A 21,597-nucleotide genomic window follows, 5' to 3' on the forward strand; every position below is an offset into this window, starting at 1 on the left:
CATGTTTGACGAAGAGGGCTATGTGGAGGCAGAGCAAGTGCAGTTGACGTGTCGCCGCCGACTGTGCCGACACCTGATTGGATGGATATGTGGAAGGTGTTAAATAATAATGTAAACTCCTTACATAAAAGGTTGGATAAAGCTGATACCTCGGGCCAGTCAGGGTCTCAACCCATGCCTGATCCTACAGCGCAGAGGCCCTCAGGGTCTCAAAAGCGCCCACTATCCAAAATGGTTGACACAGATGTCGACATGGATTCTGACTCCAGTGTCGACGACGATGATGCAAAATTGCAACTAAAAATGACAAAAGCTATATGTTACATGATTATAGCGATGAAGGATGTTTTACACATCAGAGGTAAACCCTGTCCCTGACAAGAGGGTTTATATGTATGGGGAGAAAAAGCAAGAGGTGACTTTTCCCCCTTCACATGAGTTAAATGAGTTATGTGAAAGAGCGTGGGATTCCCCAGATAAGAAAGTCCTGATTTCCAAAAGGTTACTTATGGCATACCCTTTCCCGCCAGAGGACAGGGTGCGCTGGGAATCCTCCCCTAGGGTAGATAAAGCTGACACGCTTATCTAAGAAGGTGGCCCTGCCGTCGCAGGATACGGCCACCCTAAAGGATCCTGCAGATAGAAAGCAGGAAAGTATCCTGAAATCTGTTTATACACATTCAGGGACTCTACTGAGACCGGCAATTGCGTCGGCGTGGATGTGTAGTGCTGTAGCAGCGTGGACAGATAATCTGTCTGAGGAAATGGATACCTTAGACAGGGATACCATTATGCTGACCCTGGGGCATATAAAAGACACTGTCCTATATATGAGGGATGCCCAGAGGGACATTTGCCTACTGGGCTCTAGAATTAATGCAATGTCAATTTCTGCCAGGAGGGTCCTGTGGACTCGGCAGTGGACAGGTGATGCCGACTCCAAAAAACACATGGAGGTGTTACCTTACAAGGGTGAGGAATTGTTTGGGGACGGTCTCTCGGACCTGGTTTCCACAGCTACTGCTGGGAAGTCAAACTTTTTGCCATATATTCCTTCACAACCGAAGAAAGCACCGTATTACCAAATGCAGTCCTTTCGCGCACAAAGAAGCAAGAAGGTCAGAGGTGCTTCCTTTCTTGCTAGAGGCAGGGGCAGAGGAAAAAAGCTGCACCTTACAGCTAGTTCCCAGGAACGGAAGTCCTCCCCGGCTTCCACTAAATCCACCGCATGACGCTGGGGCTCCAGGGGTGGAGCCAGGAGCGGTGGGGGCGTGTCTCCGACATTTCAACCACCAGTGGGTTCGCTCACAGGTGGATCCCTGGGCTATACAGATTGTGTCTCAGGGATACAAGCTGGAATTCGTGGTGATGCCCCCTCAACGTTACCTAAAATCGGCCCTGCCAGCTTCCCCCATAGAAAGGGCAGTAGTAGTAGCGGCAATTCGCAAGCTATTTCTCCAGCAGGTGGTGGTAAAGGTTCCCCTTCTTCAACAGGGGAAGGGATACTATTCCACAATGTTTGTGGTACCGAAACCAGACTGTTCGGTCATACCTATATTAAATTTAAAGTCCCTGAACATTTATCTGAAAAGATTCAAGTTCAAAATGGAATCGCTCAGAGCGGTCATTGCAAGCCTGGAAGAGGGGGATTTTATGGTGTTTCTGGACATCAAGGATGCTTACTTGCATGTCCCCACTTATCCGCCTCATCAGGAGTACCTCAGATTTGTGTTACAGGACTGTCATTACCAATTCCAGACGTTGCCGTTTGGGCTCTCCACGGCACCGAGAATATTTACCAAGGTAATGGCAGAAATGATGGTGATCCTGAGAAAGCAAGTAGTCACAGTTATCCCATACTTGGACGATCTCATAAAGGCGAGGTCGAGGGAGCAGTTGCAGATCAGCGTAGCGCACTCACAGGAAGTGTTGTACCAGCATGGCTGGATTCTGAATATCCCAAAGTCGCAGCTGATTCCTACGACGCGTCTGCCCTTTCTGGGCATGATTCTGGACACAGACCAGAAGAAGGTGTTTCTCTCGACTGAGAAGGCTCAAGAGCTTGTGACTAGTCAGGGACCTCTTAAAACCGAAACAGGTGTCGGTGCATCACTGCACGCGAGTCCTGGGAAAGATGGTGGCATCGTATGAAGCCATTCCCTTCGGCAGGTTCCATGCGAGGATCTTTCAATGGGATCTGCTGGACAAATGGTCCGGATCGCATCTTCAGATGCATCGGCTGATCACCCTGTCCCCCAGGGCCAGGGTGTCTCTTCTGTGGTGGCTACAGAGTGCTCACCTTCTCGAGGGCCGCAGATTCGGCATACAGGACTAGGTCCTGGTGACCACGGATGCGAGCCTCCGAGGGGGGGGGGGGGCAGTCACTCAGGGAAGAAACTTCCAAGGGTTGTGGTCAAGTCAGGAGACTTGTCTGCACATAAATATCCTGGAACTAAGGGCCATATTCAGTGCCCTGAGTCAAGCGGCTCCCTTGCTTCGCAACCAACCGGTGCTGATTCAGTCAGACAACATCACCGCGGTGGCTCATGTAAACCGCCAGGGCGGCACAAGAAGCAGAGTCGCGATGGCGGAGGCCACCAGGATTCTTCGGTGGGCGGAGAATCACGTACAAGCACTGTCAGCAGTGTTCATTCCGGGGGTGGACAACTGAGAAGCAGACTTCCTCAGCAGGCACGACCTTCACCCGGGAGAGTGGGGACTTCATCACGAAGTCTTTATTCAGATTACAAATCGATGGGAACTCCCACAGGTAGACATGATGGCGTCCCGTCTCAACAAAAAGCTGCAACGGTATTGCGCCAGGTCAAGAGACCCTCAGGCGATAGCTGTGGACGCCCTGGTAACATCGTGGGTGTTCCAGTCGGTCTGTGTTCCCTCCTTTCATACCCAAGGTACTGAGAATCGTAAGAAGAAGAGTGAGAACAATACTCATTGTTCCGGATTGGCCAAGAAGACCTTGGTACCCGGAATTGCAAGAAATGCTCAGAGAGGACCCATGGCCTCTGCCTCTCAGACAGGACCTGTTGCAACAGGGGCCCTGCCTGTTCCAAGACTTACCGCGGCTGCGTTTGACGGCATGGCGGTTGAACGCCGGATCCTAGCGGAAAAAGGGCATTCCTGAGGAAGTTATTCCTACGCTGATAAAGGCTAGGAAGGACGTGACAGCAAAACATTATCACTGCATATGGCGAAAATATGTTGCTTGGTGTGAGGCCAGGAAGGCCCCTACAGAGTAACTCCAACTGGGCAGATTTCTGCACTTTCTACAGTCTGGAGTGACTATGGGCTTGAAGTTGGGATCCATAAAGGTCCAGATTTCGGCCCTATACATTTTCTTTCAAAAGGAACTGGCGTCTCTTCCTGAAGTTCAGACGTTTGTTAAGGGAGTGCTGCATATTCAGCCCCCTTTTGTGCCACCAGTGGCACCTTGGGATCTCAACGTGGTGTTGGGTTTCCTGAAATCCCACTGGTTTGAACCACTTAAGACCGTGGAGCTAAAGTATCTCACGTGGAAGGTGGTCATGCTATTGGCATTAGCTTCGGCTAGGCGTGTGTCAGAATTGGCGGCTTTGTCATGTAAAAGCCCCTATCTGGTTTTTCATATGGACAGGGCAGAATTGCGGACTCGTCCCCAATTTCTGCCAAAGGTGGTGTCATCTTTTCATTTGAACCAACCTATTGTAGTGCCTGCGGCTACTCGTGACTTGGAGGATTCCAGGTTACTAGATGTAGTCAGGGCTTTGAAGATTTATGTAGCCCGAACGGCTGGAGTCAGGAAAACTGACTTGCTGTTTATCCTATATGCCCCCAACAAGTTGGGTGCTCCTGCTTCAAAGCAAACCGTTGCCCGCTGGATCTGTAACACGATTCAGCAGGCTCATTCTGCTGCTGGATTGCCGCATCCAAAATCAGTGAAAGCCCATTCCACAAGGAAGGTGGGCTCTTCTTGGGCGGCTGCCCGAGGGGTCTCGGCATTACAGCTTTGCCGAGCTGCTACTTGGTCGGGTTCAAACACATTTGCAAAATTCTACAAGTTTGATACCCTGGCTAAGGAGAACCTTGAGTTTGCCCATTCGGTGCTGCAGAGTCATCCGCGCACTCTCGCCCGTTTGGGAGCTTTGGTATAATCCCCATGGTCCTTACGGAGTCCCCAGGATCCACTAGGATGTCAGAGAAAATAAGATTTTACTCACCGGTAAATCTATTTCTCGTAGTCCGTAGTGGATGCTGGGCGCCCGTCCCAAGTGCGGACTTTCTGCAATACGTGTACATAGTTATTGCTTAATAATGGGTTATGTTATGTTGGCATCCATTGTTGATGCCCTGTTGTTGTTCATACTGTTGACTGGATAAGTGTATCACAAGTTATACGGTGTGATTGGTGTGGCTGGTATGAGTCTTACCCGAGATTCCAAAATCCTTTCCTTTATAATGTCTGCTCTTCCGGGCACAGTTTCCTTAACTGAGGTCTGGAGGAGGGGCATAGAGGGAGGAGCCAGTGCACACCAGATAGTACTGAATCTTTCTTTAGAGTGCCCAGTCTCCTGCGGAGCCCACTATTCCCCATGGTCCTTACGGAGTCCCCAGCATCCACTATGGACTACGAGAAATAGATTTACCGATGAGTAAAATCTTATTTTTTGCTTGGTGCGGCAGGAAGCCGCATGGTCACAGGGCTGCTGTGAAAGCAGCCTTAAGTTTTCATTAATTTATTTTTATAGACTTATTGTTTTGTTTTTTTTGAGCGACTTCTCTTAACAGCGTCTTAAACGCATATTAGAAAGAGTCTCTCCAACAACTCCCCACCGGGTCGCAACAACGCTTACCTTCGGGTATCAGTGCTGTCTCGACGGGCGTCTGTGTCGGATGTTCTAGCAGGTCCAGCAGACGTAACCAGGCTGTGGCCGGAGCATGGGGAGACGGTGAGTCTATGGACTTCCTCTTACTAGAGGGTCAGGACACAGCTACACTGATTTGGTGGAGACTACAAACAGTGTGTTGATGCGCCGAACATCCCGGTGTGACAGCGCTATGCTCTGGGGATCATAGGCGCCAGGACTAGGTGAGGCCGCGATCCTGGGAGTTTAAGTCAACAGGGGGTTTCAGACGCTCTCCTGGCCGTCCCTCCTCCTCCGAGTTCATGGCCAATTCCCGCGGGTCTCTCGTTTCATGAACTGAATGACCTCACTTCCGGCTCAGACGCTACCACGAGGGTACTCGGTTGCAGCTTAGACGCTGCGGTTGTGTACACTGGAGATAAAGCCCGCCAGACCGAGTCGCAGGCCTTAGCGTCTGCATACACGTGGAGATCGCTCAGCGTCCGTGTCCGTTATCAAGAGCAGCAGTGTACATCAGTAGCGTCTGAATCCACTCAGCGTCTTACGAGCGTTTTTGCTTGAATATGGAAGTGTGGTGAGTCTCCCTGTATCCCGCTCTCCGGAGGCAGGTTATACAGTACTAAAAATTCCTTCTACTTCTTAGTATGCATTGTTAATTTCTCTATCGTCCTAGTGGATGCTGGGGTTCCTGAAAGGACCATGGGGGAATAGCGGCTCCGCAGGAGACAGGGCACAAAAAGTAAAGCTTTACGATCAGGTGGTGTGCACTGGCTCCTCCCCCTATGACCCTCCTCCAAGCCTCAGTTAGATTTTTGTGCCCGGCCGAGAAGGGTGCAATCTAGGTGGCTCTCCTAAAGAGCTGCTTAGAAAAGTTTAGCTTAGGTTTTTTATTTTACAGTGAGTCCTGCTGGCAACAGGATCACTGCAACGAGGGACTTAGGGGAGAAGAAGTGAACTCACCTGCGTGCAGGATGGATTGGCTTCTTGGCTACTGGACATTAGCTCCAGAGGGACGATCACAGGTACAGCCTGGATGGTCACCGGAGCCTCGCCGCCGGCCCCCTTGCAAATGCTGAAACGAGAAGAGGTCCAGAATCGGCGGCAGAAGACTCCTCAGTCTTCTTAAGGTAGCGCACAGCACTGCAGCTGTGCGCCATTTTCCTCTCGGCACACTTCACACGGCAGTCACTGAGGGTGCAGGGCGCTGGGAGGGGGGCGCCCTGGGAGGCAAATGAAAACCTTTTTTGGCTAAAAATACCTCACATATAGCCTCCGGGGGCTATATGGAGATATTTAACCCCTGCCAGAATCCACTAAAGAGCGGGAGACGAGCCTGCCGAAAAAGGGGTGGGGCCTATCTCCTCAGCACACAGCGCCATTTTCCTCACACAGCTCCGCTGGTCAGGAAGGCTCCCAGGCTCTCCCCTGCACTGCACTACAGAAACAGGGTAAAACAAGAGAGGGGGGGCAAAATTGTGGCAAAACTATATTATTAAAGCAGCTATACAGGGAGCACTTATTATAAGGCTATCCCTGTCATATATAGCGCTTTTGGTGTGTGCTGGCAAACTCTCCCTCTGTCTCCCCAAAGGGCTAGTGGGGTCCTGTCTTCGTTAAGAGCATTCCCTGTGTGTCTGCTGTGTGTCGGTACGTGTGTGTCGACATGTATGAGGACGATATTGGTGTGGAGGCGGAGCAATTGCCAAATATGGGGATGTCACCTCCTAGGGGGTCGACACCAGAATGGATGCCTTTATTTATGGAATTACGGGATAGTGTCAACACGCTAAAGCAGTCGTTTGACGACATGAGACGGCCGGACAATCAATTAGTGCCTGTCCAGGCGCCTCAAACACCGTCAGGGGCTGTAAAACGCCCTTTGCCTCAGTCGGTCGACACAGACCCAGACACAGGCACTGATTCCAGTGGCGACGGTGACGAATCAACCGTATTTTCCAGTAGGGCCACACGTTATATGATTTTGGCAATGAAGGAGGCGTTACATATTGCTGATACTACAGGTACCACAAAACAGGGTATCATGTGGGGTGTGAAAAAACTACCTATAGTTTTTCCTGAATCAGATGAATTAAATGAGGTGTGTGATGAAGCGTGGGTTGCCCCCGATAAAAAAATGCTAATTTCAAAGAAGTTATTGGCTTTATACCCTTTCCCGCCAGAGGTTAGGGCGCGCTGGGAAACACCTCCTAGGGTGGACAAGGTGCTCACACGCTTATCAAAACAAGTGGCGTTACCCTCTCCTGAGACGGCCGCACTTAAAGATCCAGCAGATAGGAGGATGGAAAATATCCAAAAAAGTATATACACACATACAGGTGTTATACTACGACCAGCTATAGCGACAGCCTGGATGTGCAGTGCTGGGGTAGCTTGGTCAGAGTCCCTGATTGAAAATATTGATACCCTGGATAGGGACAATGTTTTACTGTCTTTAGAGCAAATAAAGGATGCATTTCTTTATATGCGTGATGCACAGAGGGATATCTGCACACTGGCATCACGGGTAAGTGCTATGTCCATTTCGGCCAGAAGAAGTTTATGGACGCGACAGTGGTCAGGCGATGCGGACTCAAAACGGCATATGGAAGTTTTGCCGTATAAAGGGGAGGAGTTATTTGGTGTCGGTCTATCGGATTTGGTGGCCACGGCTACAGCCGGGAAATCCACCTTTTTACCTCAAGTCACTCCCCAACAGAAAAAGACACCGACTTTTCAACCGCAGCCCTTTCGTTCCTTTAAAAACAAGAGAGCAAAGGGATATTCATATCTGCCACGAGGCAGAGGAAGGGGGAAGAGACAGCAACAGGCAGCTCCTTCCCAGGAACAGAAGCCCTCCCCCGCTTCTACAAAAGCCTCAGCATGACGCTGGGGCTTCTCAAGCGGACTCGGGGGCGGTGGGGGGTCGTCTCAAGAATTTCAGCGCGCAGTGGGCTCACTCGCAGGTAGATCCCTGGATCCTGCAGATAATATCTCAGGGGTACAGGTTGGAACTAGAGACGGATCCACCTCGCCGTTTCCTGAAGTCTGCTTTACCAACGTCCCCCTCCGACAGGGTGACGGTCTTGGAAGCCATTCACAAGCTGTACTCTCAGCAGGTGATAGTCAAGGTACCCCTTTTACAACAAGGAAAGGGGTATTATTCCACTCTATTTGTGGTACCGAAGCCGGATGGCTCGGTAAGACCTATTCTAAATCTGAAATCCTTGAACCTGTACATAAAGAAGTTCAAGTTCAAGATGGAGTCACTCAGAGCAGTGATAGCGAACCTGGAAGAAGGGGACTTTATGGTATCCTTGGACATCAAGGATGCGTATCTCCACGTTCCAATTTACCCCTCACACCAGGGGTACCTCAGGTTCGTCGTACAGAACTGTCACTATCAGTTTCAGACGCTGCCGTTCGGATTGTCCACGGCACCTCGGGTCTTTACCAAGGTAATGGCCGAGATGATGATTCTTCTTCGAAGAAAAGGCGTATTAATTATCCCATACTTGGACGATCTCCTAATAAGGGCAAGGTCCAGAGAACAGCTAGAGATGGGATTAGCACTGTCTCAAGAAGTGCTAAAACAGCACGGGTGGATTCTGAATATTCCAAAATCCCAGTTAATTCCGACAACACGTCTGCTGTTCCTAGGGATGATTCTGGACACGGTTCAGAAAAAGGTTTTTCTCCCGGAGGAAAAAGCCAAGGAGTTATCCGAGCTTGTCAGGAACCTCCTAAAACCAGGAAAGGTGTCTGTACATCAATGCACAAGAGTCCTGGGAAAAATGGTGGCTTCTTACGAAGCAATTCCATTCGGCAGATTCCACGCAAGAATTTTCCAGAGGGATCTGTTGGACAAATGGTCAGGGTCGCATCTTCAGATGCACCAGCGGATAACCCTGTCTCCAAGGACAAGGGTATCTCTTCTGTGGTGGTTGCAGAGTGCTCATCTATTGGAGGGCCGCAGATTCGGCATACAGGATTGGATCCTGGTGACCACGGACGCCAGCCTGAGAGGCTGGGGAGCAGTCACACAAGGAAGAAACTTCCAGGGCGTGTGGTCGAGCCTGGAAACGTCTCTTCACATAAACATTCTGGAACTAAGAGCAATCTACAATGCTCTAAGCCAGGCAGAACCTCTGCTTCAAGGAAAACCGGTGTTGATCCAGTCGGACAACATCACGGCAGTCGCCCATGTGAACAGACAGGGCGGCACAAGAAGCAGGAGTGCAATGGCAGAAGCTGCAAGGATTCTTCGCTGGGCAGAGAATCATGTGATAGCACTGTCAGCAGTGTTCATCCCGGGAGTGGACAACTGGGAAGCAGACTTCCTCAGCAGACACGACCTTCACCCGGGAGAGTGGGGACTTCATCCAGAAGTTTTCCACATGCTGGTAACCCGTTGGGAAAGACCAATGGTGGACATGATGGCGTCTCGCCTCAACAAAAAACTGGACAGGTAGTGCGCCAGGTCAAGAGATCCGCAGGCAATAGCTGTGGACGCGCTGGTAACGCCTTGGGTGTACCAGTCGGTGTATGTGTTTCCTCCTCTGCCTCTCATACCAAAAGTATTGAGAATTATACGGCAAAGAGGCGTAAGAACGATACTAGTGGTTCCGGATTGGCCAAGAAGGACTTGGTACCCGGAACTTCAAGAGATGATCACGGAAGATCCGTGGCCTCTACCTCTGAGAAGGGACTTGCTTCAGCAGGGTCCCTGTCTGTTTCAAGACTTACCGCGGCTGCGTTTGACGGCATGGCGGTTGAACGCCGGATCCTAAAGGAAAAAGGCATGCCGGAAGAAGTCATTCCTACTTTGATTAAAGCAAGGAAGGAAGTAACCGCGCAACATTATCACCGCATTTGGCGAAAATATGTTGCGTGGTGCGAGGATCGGAGTGCTCCGACGGAGGAATTTCAACTGGGTCGATTCCTACATTTCCTGCAATCAGGATTGTCTATGGGTCTCAAATTGGGATCTATTAAGGTTCAAATTTCGGCCCTGTCGATTTTCTTCCAAAAAGAATTGGCTTCAGTTCCTGAAGTCCAGACTTTTGTTAAGGGAGTGCTGCATATACAGCCCCCTGTGGTGCCTCCAGTGGCACCGTGGGATCTCAATGTTGTTTTGGACTTTCTCAAATCTCATTGGTTTGAACCACTAAAAACTGTGGATTTGAAATATCTCACATGGAAAGTGACCATGCTACTAGCCCTGGCTTCGGCCAGGAGAGTGTCAGAACTGGCAGCTTTATCTTACAAAAGCCCATATCTGATTTTCCATTCGGACAGGGCAGAACTGCGGACTCGTCCGCATTTTCTCCCTAAGGTGGTGTCAGCATTTCATCTGAACCAACCTATTGTAGTGCCTGCGGCTACAAGCGACTTGGAGGACTCCAAGTTGTTGGACGTTGTCAGAGCTTTAAAAATATACATTTCAAGGACAGCTGGAGTCAGGAAATCTGACTCGCTGTTTATACTATATGCTCCCAACAATTTGGGCGCTCCTGCGTCTAAGCAGACTATTGCTCGCTGGATTTGTAGTACGATTCAGCTTGCACATTCTGTGGCAGGCCTGCCACAGCCAAAATCGGTAAAAGCCCACTCCACAAGGAAGGTGGGTTCTTCTTGGGCGGCTGCCCGAGGGGTCTCGGCATTACAACTCTGCCGAGCGGCTACGTGGTCGGGGGAGAACACGTTTGTAAAATTCTACAAATTTGATACCCTGGCTAAGGAGGACCTGGAGTTCTCTCATTCGGTGCTGCAGAGTCATCCGCACTCTCCCGCCCGTTTGGGAGCTTTGGTATAATCCCCATGGTCCTTTCAGGAACCCCAGCATCCACTAGGACGATAGAGAAAATAAGAATTTACTTACCGATAATTCTATTTCTCGGAGTCCGTAGTGGATGCTGGGCGCCCATCCCAAGTGCGGATTATCTGCATTACTTGTACATAGTTACAAAAATCGGGTTATTATTGTTGTGAGCCATCTTTTCAGAGGCTCCGCTGTTATCATACTGTTAACTGAGTTTAGATCACAGGTTGTACGGTGTGATTGGTGTGGCTGGTATGAGTCTTACCCGGGATTCATAAATCCTTCCTTATTGTGTACGCTCGTCCGGGCACAGTACCTAACTGAGGCTTGGAGGAGGGTCATAGGGGGAGGAGCCAGTGCACACCACCTGATCGTAAAGCTTTACTTTTTGTGCCCTGTCTCCTGCGGAGCCGCTATTCCCCCATGGTCCTTTCAGGAACCCCAGCATCCACTACGGACTCCGAGAAATAGAATTATCGGTAAGTAAATTCTTATTTTCTCTGATGTCCTAGTGGATGCTGGGGACTCCGTAAGGACCATGGGGAATAGACGGGCTCCGCAGGGGACTGGGCACTCTAAAAGAAAGATTAGGTACTATCTGGTGTGCACTGGCTCCTCCCTCTATGCTCCTCCTCCAGACCTCAGTTAGAATCTGTGCCCGGCCAGAGCTGGATGCACCTAGTGGGCTCTCCTGAGCCTGCTAGTAAAGAAAGTAATGTTAGGTTTTTTATTTTCAGTGATATCTGCTGGCAACGGACTCACTGCTACGTGGGACCGAGGGGAGAGAAGCAAACGTACCTGTTCACAGCTAGGTTGCGCTTCTTAGGCTACTGGACACCATTAGCTCCAGAGGGTTCGAACACAGGGAAAGGTCCTCGGTCGTCCGGAGCCGCGCCGCCGTCCCCCTCGCAGAGCTAGAAGATCAGAAGTTGGTGATGAAATCGGCGGCTGAAGACTCCTGTCTTCATTAAGGTAGCGCACAGCACCGCAGCTGTGCGCCATTGCTCCCACTGCACACCACACACTCCGGTCACTGTAGGGCGCTGGGGGCGCGCCGCGGGCAGCAATAAGAATACCTTTGGCATAAAAAAGACACATAATACAGTCTGTGGCTGTATATGTGTAAAACCCCTGCCATTTTTTAGTCAGAAACAGCGGGACAGAAGCCCGCCGCTGAGGGGGCGGGGCCTTCTTCCTCAGCACACCAGCGCCATTTCTCTTCACAGCTCCGCTGGAAGGACGCTCCCCAGGCTCTCCCCTGCAGTCTCCTGGCACTAAGAGGGTAAAAAGAGAGGGGGGGCACATAAATTTAGGCAAAAGGTGTATTGATACAGCAGCTATTGGGAAAAATTAACTTCTGGTAGTGTGTATCCCTGTGTATATAGCGCTGTGGTGTGTGCTGGCATACTCTTTCTCTGTCTCCCCATAGACCTTGTGGGGTCCTTTCCTCAGAGCATTCCCTGTGTGTGTGTGCTGTGAGTCGGTACGGCTGTGTCGACATGTTTGATGAGGGTTATGTGGAGGCGGAGCAAGGGCAGATAAATGTGGTGTCGCCCCCGTCGGTGCCGACACCTGATTGGATGGATATGTGGAAGGTCTTAAATGACAATGTAAACTCATTTCATAAGAGATTTGATTATGTTGCTGCCGGGGGACAGCCGGGCTCTCAACCCGGGCCTGCCCAGGCGCCTCAGAGGCAGTCAGCGTCTCAAAAACGCCCACTATCTCAGTTGGTTGACACAGATGTCGACACGGAGTCCGACTCCAGCGTCGACGAGGATGAGGCACTATTACAGCCAAAAAATGACTAAGGCCATCCGATACATGATTATTGCAATGAAAAATGTATTACACATTTCAGAGGCTGACCCTGTCCCTGACAAGAGGGTAAATATGTTTGGGGAGAAAAAGCAGCCAGTGACTTTTCCCCCGTCACATGAATTAAATGAGTTATGTGAAGAAGCTTGGTCTTCCCCTGATAAGAAAGTGGTGATTCCCAAGAGAATACTAATGGCGTACCCTTTCCCGCCAACGGATAGGTTACGCTGGGAATCCTCCCCTAGGGTTGACAAGGCCCTGACGCGCTTATATAAAAGATAGGCCCTGCCGTCTCAGGATACGGCCGCCCTAAAGGAACCTGCGGATAGGAAGCAGGAAGGTATCTTGAAGTCTGTGTATACACACTCTGGTACTCTACTGAGACCGGCTATTGCTTCAGCTTGGATGTGCAGTGCTGTTGCAGCATGGACAGATACTCTGTCAGAGGGGTTGGATACCCTGGACAGGGATACCGTATTGCTAACACTTAGCCATATTAAAGATGTCGTCTTATATATGCGGGATGCCCAGAGGGACATTTGCCTGCTGGGCTCTCGAATAAATGCAATGTCCATTTCTGCCAGGAGGGTCTTATGGACTCGGCAATGGACAGGGGATGCCGACTCTAAAAAAACACATGGAGGTTTTGCCTTATAAGGGTGAGGAATTGTTTGGGGACGGTCTCTCGGTCCTCGTATCCACAGCGACAGCTGGAAAGTCGACTTTCTTGCCACAGGTTTTCTCACAGCCTAAGAAAGCACCGTATTACCAAATGCAGTCCTTTCGTTCTCAAAAAAGCAAGAGAGTCAGAGGTGCATCCTTTCTTGCCAGAGGCAGGGGTAGAGGAAAGAAGCTGCACCATGCAGCCAGTTCTCAGGAACAAAAGTCCTCCCCTGCTTCCACTAAGTCCACCGCATGACGCTGGGGCTCCACAGGCGGAGCCAGGAGCGGTGGGGGCGCGTCTCCGAATTTTCTGCAACCAGTGGGTTCGCTCACAAGTGGATCCTTGGGCTATACAAATTGTATCTCAGGGATACAAGCTGGAATTCGAAGTGACGCCCCCTCACCGTTACCTAAAATCTGCCTTGCCAGCTTCTCCCACGGGGAGGGAGATAGTCCTGACGGCTATTCACAAGCTGTACCTCCAGCAAGTGATAATAATGGTACCCCCCCTTCAGCAGGGAAGGGGTTACTATTCCACACTGTTTGTGGTACCGAAACCGGACGGTTCGGTAAGACCCATTCTAAATTTAAAATCCTTGAACATTTACATGAAAAAGTTCAAGTTCAAAATGGAATCGCTCAGAGTGGTCATTGCCAGCCTGGTAGAGGGGGATTTTATGGTATCTCTGGACATCAAGGATGCGTACTTGCATGTCCCCATTTATCCGCCTCACCAGGAGTACCTCAGGTTTGTGGTACAGGACTGTCATTACCAATTCCAGACGTTACCGTTTGGTCTATCCACGGCACCGAGAGTCTTTACCAAGGTAATGGCGGAGATGATGGTACTCCTCCGGAAGCAAGGAGTTACAGTTATCCCGTACTTGGACGATCTCCTCATAAAGGCGAGGTCCAGAGAGCAGTTGTTGGTCAGCGTAGCGCACTCTCAGGAAGTGTTGCTACGGCACGGCTGGATTCTGAATATTCCAAAGTCGCAGCTGATTCCTACGACGCGTCTGCCCTTCCTGGGCATGATTCTGGACACAAAACAGAAGAAGGTATTTCTCCCGGAGGAGAAGGCTCAGGAGTTAGTGACCATGGTCAGGGATCTCCTGAAACCAAAGCAGGTGTCGGTGCATCACTGCACGCGAGTCCTGGGAAAGATGGTAGCGTCATACGAAGCCATTCCTTTCGGCAGGTTCCATGCCAGGATCTTTCAGTGGGATCTGTTGGACAAGTGGTCCGGATCGCATCTTCAGATGCATCGGCTGATCGCCCTGTCCCCGAGGGCCAGGGTGTCTCTTCTGTGGTGGCTGCAGAGTGCTCATCTTCTCGAGGGCCGCAGGTTCGGCATACAGGACTGGGTCCTGGTGACCACGGATGCAAGCCTCCGCGGATGGGGGGCAGTCACTCACGGAAGAAACTTCCAGGGGCTGTGGTCAAGTCAGGAGACTCGTCTGCACATAAACATACTGGAATTAAGGGCCATATACAACACCCTGAGTCAAGCGGAGCCCCTGCTTCGAGACCAACTAGTGCTGATTCAGTCAGACAACATCACGGCAGTCGCCCATGTAAACCGACAGGGCGGCACAAGAAGCAGGGTGGCGATGGCGGAAGCCACAAGGATTCTTCGTTGGGCGGAGAATCACGTACAAGCACTGTCAGCAGTGTTCATTCCGGGAGTGGACAACTGGGAAGCAGACTTCCTCAGCAGGCACGACCTCCACCCGGGATAGTGGGGACTTCATCAAGAAGTCTTCGAGCAGATTGCAAATCGGTGGGAACGGCCACAGGTGGACATGATGGCGTCCCGCCTAAACAAAAAGCTAAAAAAATATTGCGCCAGGTCAAGGGACCCTCAGGCGATAGCTGTGGACGCACTGGTAACTCCGTGGGTGTTCCAGTCGGTATATGTGTTTCCTCCTCTTCCTCTCATACACAAGGTACTGAGAATAGTAAGAAAAAGAGGAGTGAGAACGATACTCATTGTTCCGGATTGGCCAAGAAGGACTTGGTACCCAGAACTTCAAGAGATGGTCACAGAGGACCCATGGCCTCTGCCTCTCAGACAGGACCTGTTGCAGCAGGGGCCCTGTCTGTTCCAAGACTTACCGCGGCTGCGTTTGACGGCATGGCGGTTGAACGCCGGATCCTAGCGGAAAAGGGTATACCGGATGAAGTAATTCCTACGCTGATAAGAGCTAGGAAGGATGTGACAGCAAAGCATTATCACCGCATATGGCGGAAAGATGTTGCTTGGTGTGAGGCCAGGAAGGCCCCTACAGAGGACTTCCAGTTGGGTCGTTTTCTGCATTTCCTACAGTCAGGTGTGACTATGGGCCTCAAATTAGGGTCCATAAAGGTTCAGATCTCGGCCCTATCCATTTTCTTTCAAAAAGAACTGGCTTCACTGCCTGAGGTTCAGACGTTTGTAAAGGGAGTGCTGCATATTCAGCCTCCTTTTGTGCCACCAGTGGCACCTTGGGATCTTAACGTTGTGTTGGATTTCCTGAAATCCCACTGGTTTGAGCCACTTAAGACCGTGGAGCTAAAATATCTCACGTGGAAAGTGGTCATGCTATTGGCCTTAGCTTCGGCTAGGCGTGTGTCAGAATTGGCGGCTTTGTCATGTAAAAGCCCCTATCTGATCTTCCATATGGACAGGGCAGAATTGAGGACTCGTCCCCAATTTCTCCCTAAGGTGGTATCATCGTTTCATTTGAACCAACCTATTGTGGTGCCTGCGGCTACTAGGGACTTGGAGGATTCCAAGTTGCTGGACGTAGTCCGGGCTTTGAAAATTTATGTTTCCAGAACGGCGGGAGTCAGAAAGTCTGACTCGCTGTTTATTCTGTATGCAGCCAACAAGGTTGGCGCTCCTGCTTCGAAGCAGACTATTGCTCGCTGGATCTGTAGCACGATTCAGCTGGCTCACTCTGCAGCTGGATTGCCGCATCCAAAATCAGTAAAAGCCCATTCCACAAGGAAGGTGGGCTCTTCTTGGGCGGCTGCCCGAGGGGTCTCGGCTTTACAGCTTTGCCGAGCTGCTACTTGGTCGGGTTCAAACACATTTGCTAAGTTCTACAAGTTTGATACCCTGGCTGAGGAGGACCTTGAGTATGCTCATTCGGTGCTGCAGAGTCGTCCGCACTCTCCCGCCCGTTTGGGAGCTTTGGTATAATCCCCATGGTCCTTACGGAGTCCCCAGCATCCACTAGGACGTCAGAGAAAATAAGAATTTACTCACCGGTAATTCTATTTCTCGTAGTCCGTAGTGGATGCTGGGCGCCCGTCCCAAGTGCGGACTTCTTCTGCAATACGTGTATATAGGCCCTCATTCCGAGTTGATCGGTCGCAAGGCGAATTTAGCAGAGTTACACACGCTAAGCCGCCGCCTACTGGGAGTGTATCTTAGCATCTTAAATTTGCGACCGATGTATTCGCAATATTGCGATCACAAACTACTTAGCAGTTTTAGAGTAGCTCCACACTTACTCTGCCTGTGCGATCAGTTCAGTGCTTGTCGTTCCTGGTTTGACGTCACAAACACACCCAGCGTTCGCCCAACCACTCCCCCGTTTCTCCGGCCACTCCTGCGTTTTTTCCGGAAACGGTAGCGTTTTCAGCCACACGCCCATAAAACGCCGTGTTTCCGCCCAGTAACACCCATTTACTGTCAATCACATTACGATCGCCGGAGCGATGAAAAAGCCGTGAGTAAAAATACTTTCTTCATAGCAAAGATACTTGGCGCAGTCGCAGTGCGAATATTGCGCATGCGCACTAAGCGGAATTTCACTGCGATGCGATGAAAAATACCGAGCGAACGACTCGGAATGAGGGCCATAGTTATTGCTTACTAAAGGGTTATTGTTATGAGCCATCCGTTGACTGAGGCTCAGTTGTTGTTCATACTGTTAACTGGGTATGGTTATCACAAGTTATACGGTGTGATTGGTGTGGCTGGTATGAGTCTTACCCTGGATTCCAAATCCTTTCCTTGTAGTGTCAGCTCTTCCGGGCACAGTTTCCCTAACTGAGGTCTGGAGGAGGGGCATAGAGGGAGGAGCCAGTGCACACCAGATAGTACCTAATCTTTCTTTTAGAGTGCCCAGTCTCCTGCGGAGCCCGTCTATTCCCCATGGTCCTTACGGAGTCCCCAGCATCCACTACGGACTACGAGAAATAGAATTACCGGTGAGTAAATTCTTATTTTTTAGTACCTATTGCATATGAGACCTGTATATTACTGTGTTTTCTGCATGCTATGTTGAAAAAAGAATCAGTTTAAAACAGAAGTACAATTTTCCTACTTATGTATAAGTTGTTATGGAGGTTGTATTCTCATATGACAATGTCTAATGCTTTAACATGTGACTGACTGCTAGTATGCGTGCTGACTTTTCTGTGTAATGTCAGTCCTGTTCTGACCCTCAAATCAGGTGCACTGTGGTCAGATTGATTTCACCTCTATATACTGATTATAGGGTGTTTTTCAGTCACAAAATTGTGTAGTCAATATCAGATAAAATGTCTGTGAGTGGCAAAAGTGATGAGGAGAATTTGTCAAGCACTCCCATAGCCCTAACATGCTTATCTTGTAAGTCAGGGGTAATTGATATGAATCAATTGGTCACTTATGAGGGTTTGTGTGCAAACTGTTTAGCTTTTCAGCGAAGTAAAAGACAGGAGTTGGTTCAACCACCAACAGAGCCACCATGGAATATGTTTGCAAAGACTCTGTCCTCTATTGTGGACAAGTTGGCTCCAGTAGCACCACCTCAGGGGTTAGGTTACACTATGAACCCATACATGCAGCTCCCTTCCTATGGCCTGGTTCCAGTAGCCTCTACTAGCAACCAAGAGACAGATAAGACTAAGACAGATACGTCTGTGGCAGACTACACAAGATGATACAACGGATGATGATACAGTAGACTCGACTCCGTATGATGATCAGTCGCAGAGTTTTAGTTCAGATGATGTTGCTGAACTTATTAATGCTGTAAAGGCTGTTCTCTCGTTAGAAGAGCCAGCCTAGACAGTGTTAAAAACGAAAGCACCTGTATTTAAACGAACAAAGGCAGTGAAAGCTGTATTCCCAGCGTCAGATGAGCTGACAGAAATGATGGATGAGTCTTGGGCGGCGCCCAGTAAAAAGTATAAGATTCCAAAAAGATGGGATTCTTATTATCCATTTCCAGCTGTGGATTGTTCAAAAAGAGAAGTTCCTCCGAAAGTAGATGCACATGTTCTGCGACTCGTGCATAAATCTGCTTTACCACTGTCTTCTACCTCACTAAATGATGTCACAGACAGAAGGGTAGATAGCCTTTTGAAAAATATATTTTCTCTAGTAGGAGCAGTGGTAAGACCTGCTATGGCTTCAGCCTGGGTAGCAAAGGCAATGGGCGGATGGATAGAGGAACTAGAGAATGACATCCCTTCTACTAGGGAGCAAGTGGATCGTTTTTGCCGTTTAAGACAATCTGCCCAGTATTTGGAAGAAGCAGCAATTGATATAGGTACAGTTGCTTCTAAAGCTTTAGCCTTGTCAGTAGTCGCTCGCAGAGCAGTCTGGCTACGTACCTGGAAGGCAGATGCGGAATCCAAGAAGGAATTGGAAGCATTGCCTTTTTTAGGTAATATATTATTTGGAAAACCGTTATCGGATATCCTAGAATCAGAAAAAGGTCAGATTTCCGGCTACCTATAACCCTAAGTCCAAGGGTTTAAAATTTCGCTCCTTTCGTTGGCAAAGCGAAAGCTAAAGAGGAGCCTAAGCAACCCCAGTTTAAAGCCAGGGGTAGGAAGCAGTTGGCTAGCAAAAAGCCAGCTTCCAAACCTGAACAGAAACCCTCAGCCTGAAGTGGCGGGCCTCCGCCTGGAGGATTCCAGGGTTGGGGGCCGACTCCTTCCATTTGCACACATATGGCTACAGTCAACAACAGATGTCTGGGTGCAGAAGGTAGTATCTCACGGGTATGGGTTCCCATTCAGGAGGCAGCCTCCTCAAAGATTTTTTTGCACCAGCCCGTCTCGTATAGAGTCGAAGGCCAATGCCCTGCAAGAAGCAGTCCAAAAATTACTGTAGTCAGGTGTGATTGTCCCAGTACCTCCATCACAAAAGGGACAGGGGTATTACTCCAATCTATTTCTAATCCAGAAACCAAATGGGTCATATCGACCAATTCTAAATCTGAAAATGTTGAACAGATACATATGGATCCCGAAGTTCCACATGGAGACGTAACGCTCCATAATGTTGGTATGGAACCGGGAGATTACATGGTATCTCTGGATGTACGGGATGCTTACCTACATGTGCCTATAGCACTATCACATCAGTGTTACCTCAGGTTTGCCATCCTCAAGGAACACTTCCAGTTCCAAGCTCTGCCCTTCGGGCTAGCTACAGCACCTAGGGTGTTTTCCAAGATCATGGTGGTTATGGCAGCTTGTCTGCGCAAACAAGGGATAAGAATATTCCCATACTTCGACGACCTGTTAATCGTAGCACAATCGCAAGATTTACTGTTGAGCCATCTTCAACAGACGATTGTTTAGAGAGACACGGGTGGCTCATAAATTGGGAGAAGTCGTCCCTGAATCCGTCACAGCGGATGGTTCATTTGGGGGCTATATTGGATTCAGACCTACAGAAAGTTCTCTTACCAGAGAAAAAGATAGTCAAGGTGCAGGTCATGGCTCAGGAAGCGTTGCAAGCCCAGACAATGTCAGTCCATGCAGCAATGCGACTGTTGGGTCTGATGGTATCAACCTTCGACATGGTGGAATATGCGCAATTCCACTCCAGACCATTGCAGCACCTTTTCTCTATCGTCCTTGTGGATGCTGGGGTTCCTGAAAGGACCATGGGGAATAGCGGCTCCGCAGGAGACAGGGCACAAAAAGTAAAGCTTTCCGATCAGGTGGTGTGCACTGGCTCCTCCCCCTATGACCCTCCTCCAGACTCCAGTTAGATTTTTGTGCCCGGCCGAGAAGGGTGCAATCTAGGTGGCTCTCCTAAAGAGCTGCTTAGAGAAAGTTTAGCTTAGGTTTTTTATTTTACAGTGAGTCCTGCTGGCAACAGGATCACTGCAACGAGGGACTTAGGGGAGAAGGAGTGAACTCACCTGCGTGCAGGATGGATTGGCTTCTTCGCTACTGGACATCAGCTCCAGAGGGACGATCACAGGTACAGCCTGGATGGTCACCGGAGCCGCGCCGCCGGCCCCCTTGCAGATGCTGAAGTAAGAAGAGGTCCAGAATCGGCGGCTGAAGACTCCTGCAGTCTTCTAAAGGTAGCGCACAGCACTGCAGCTGTGCGCCATTTTCCTCTCAGCACACTTCACACGGCAGTCACTGAGGGTGCAGGGCGCTGGGAGGGGGGCGCCCTGGGAGGCAAATGAAAACCTTTTTTGGCGAAAAATACCTCACATATAGCCCCCAGAGGCTATATGGAGATATTTAACCCCTGCCAAGATTCACTAAATAGCGGGAGACGAGCCCGCCGAAAAAGGGGCGGGGCCTATCTCCTCAGCACACAGCGCCATTTTCTCTCACAGAAAGCCTGGAGAGAAGGCTCCCAGGCTCTCCCCTGCACTGCACTACAGAAACAGGGTTAAAACAGAGAGGGGGGGCACTGATTTTGGCGATATTGAGATATATATAAAGATGCTATAAGGGAAAACACTTATATAAGGTTGTCCCTATATAATTATAGCGTTTTGGTGTGTGCTGGCAAACTCTCCCTCTGTCTCCCCAAAGGGCTAGTGTGGGTCCTGTCCTCTGTCAGAGCATTCCCGGTGTGTGTGCTGTGTGTCGGTACGTGTGTGTCGACATGTATGAGGACGATGTTGGTGAGGAGGCGGAGAAATTGCCTGTAATGGTGATGTCACTCTCTAGGGAGTCGACACCGGAATGGATGGCTTAGTTAGGGAATTACGTGAGAATGTCAACACGCTGCAAGGTCGGTTGACGACGTGAGACGGCCGACAAACTATTAGTACCGGTCCAGGCGTCTCAGAAACACCGTCAGGGGCGTTAAAAACGCCCATTTACCTCAGTCGGTCGACACAGACACAGACACGGACACTGAATCCAGTGTCGACGGTGAATAAACAAACGTATTTCTCATTAGGGCCACACGTTAAGGGCAATGAAGGAGGTGTTGCATATTTCTGATACTACAAGTACCACAAAAAAGGGTATTATGTGGGAGTGAAAAAACTACCTGTAGTTTTTCCTGAATCAGATAAAATAAAATGAAGTGTGTGATGATGCGTGGGGTTACCCCGATAGCAAATATTGGCGTTATACCCTTTCCCGCCAGAAATTAGGGCGCGTTGGGAAACACCCCTTAGGGTGATAAGGCGCTCACACGCTTATCAAGTGGCGTTACCGTCTCCAGATACGGCCGCCCTCAAGGAGCCA

Source organism: Pseudophryne corroboree, chromosome 2 (assembly GCF_028390025.1).
Source record: "Pseudophryne corroboree isolate aPseCor3 chromosome 2, aPseCor3.hap2, whole genome shotgun sequence".
NCBI classification, from domain to species: Eukaryota; Metazoa; Chordata; class Amphibia; order Anura; family Myobatrachidae; genus Pseudophryne; species Pseudophryne corroboree.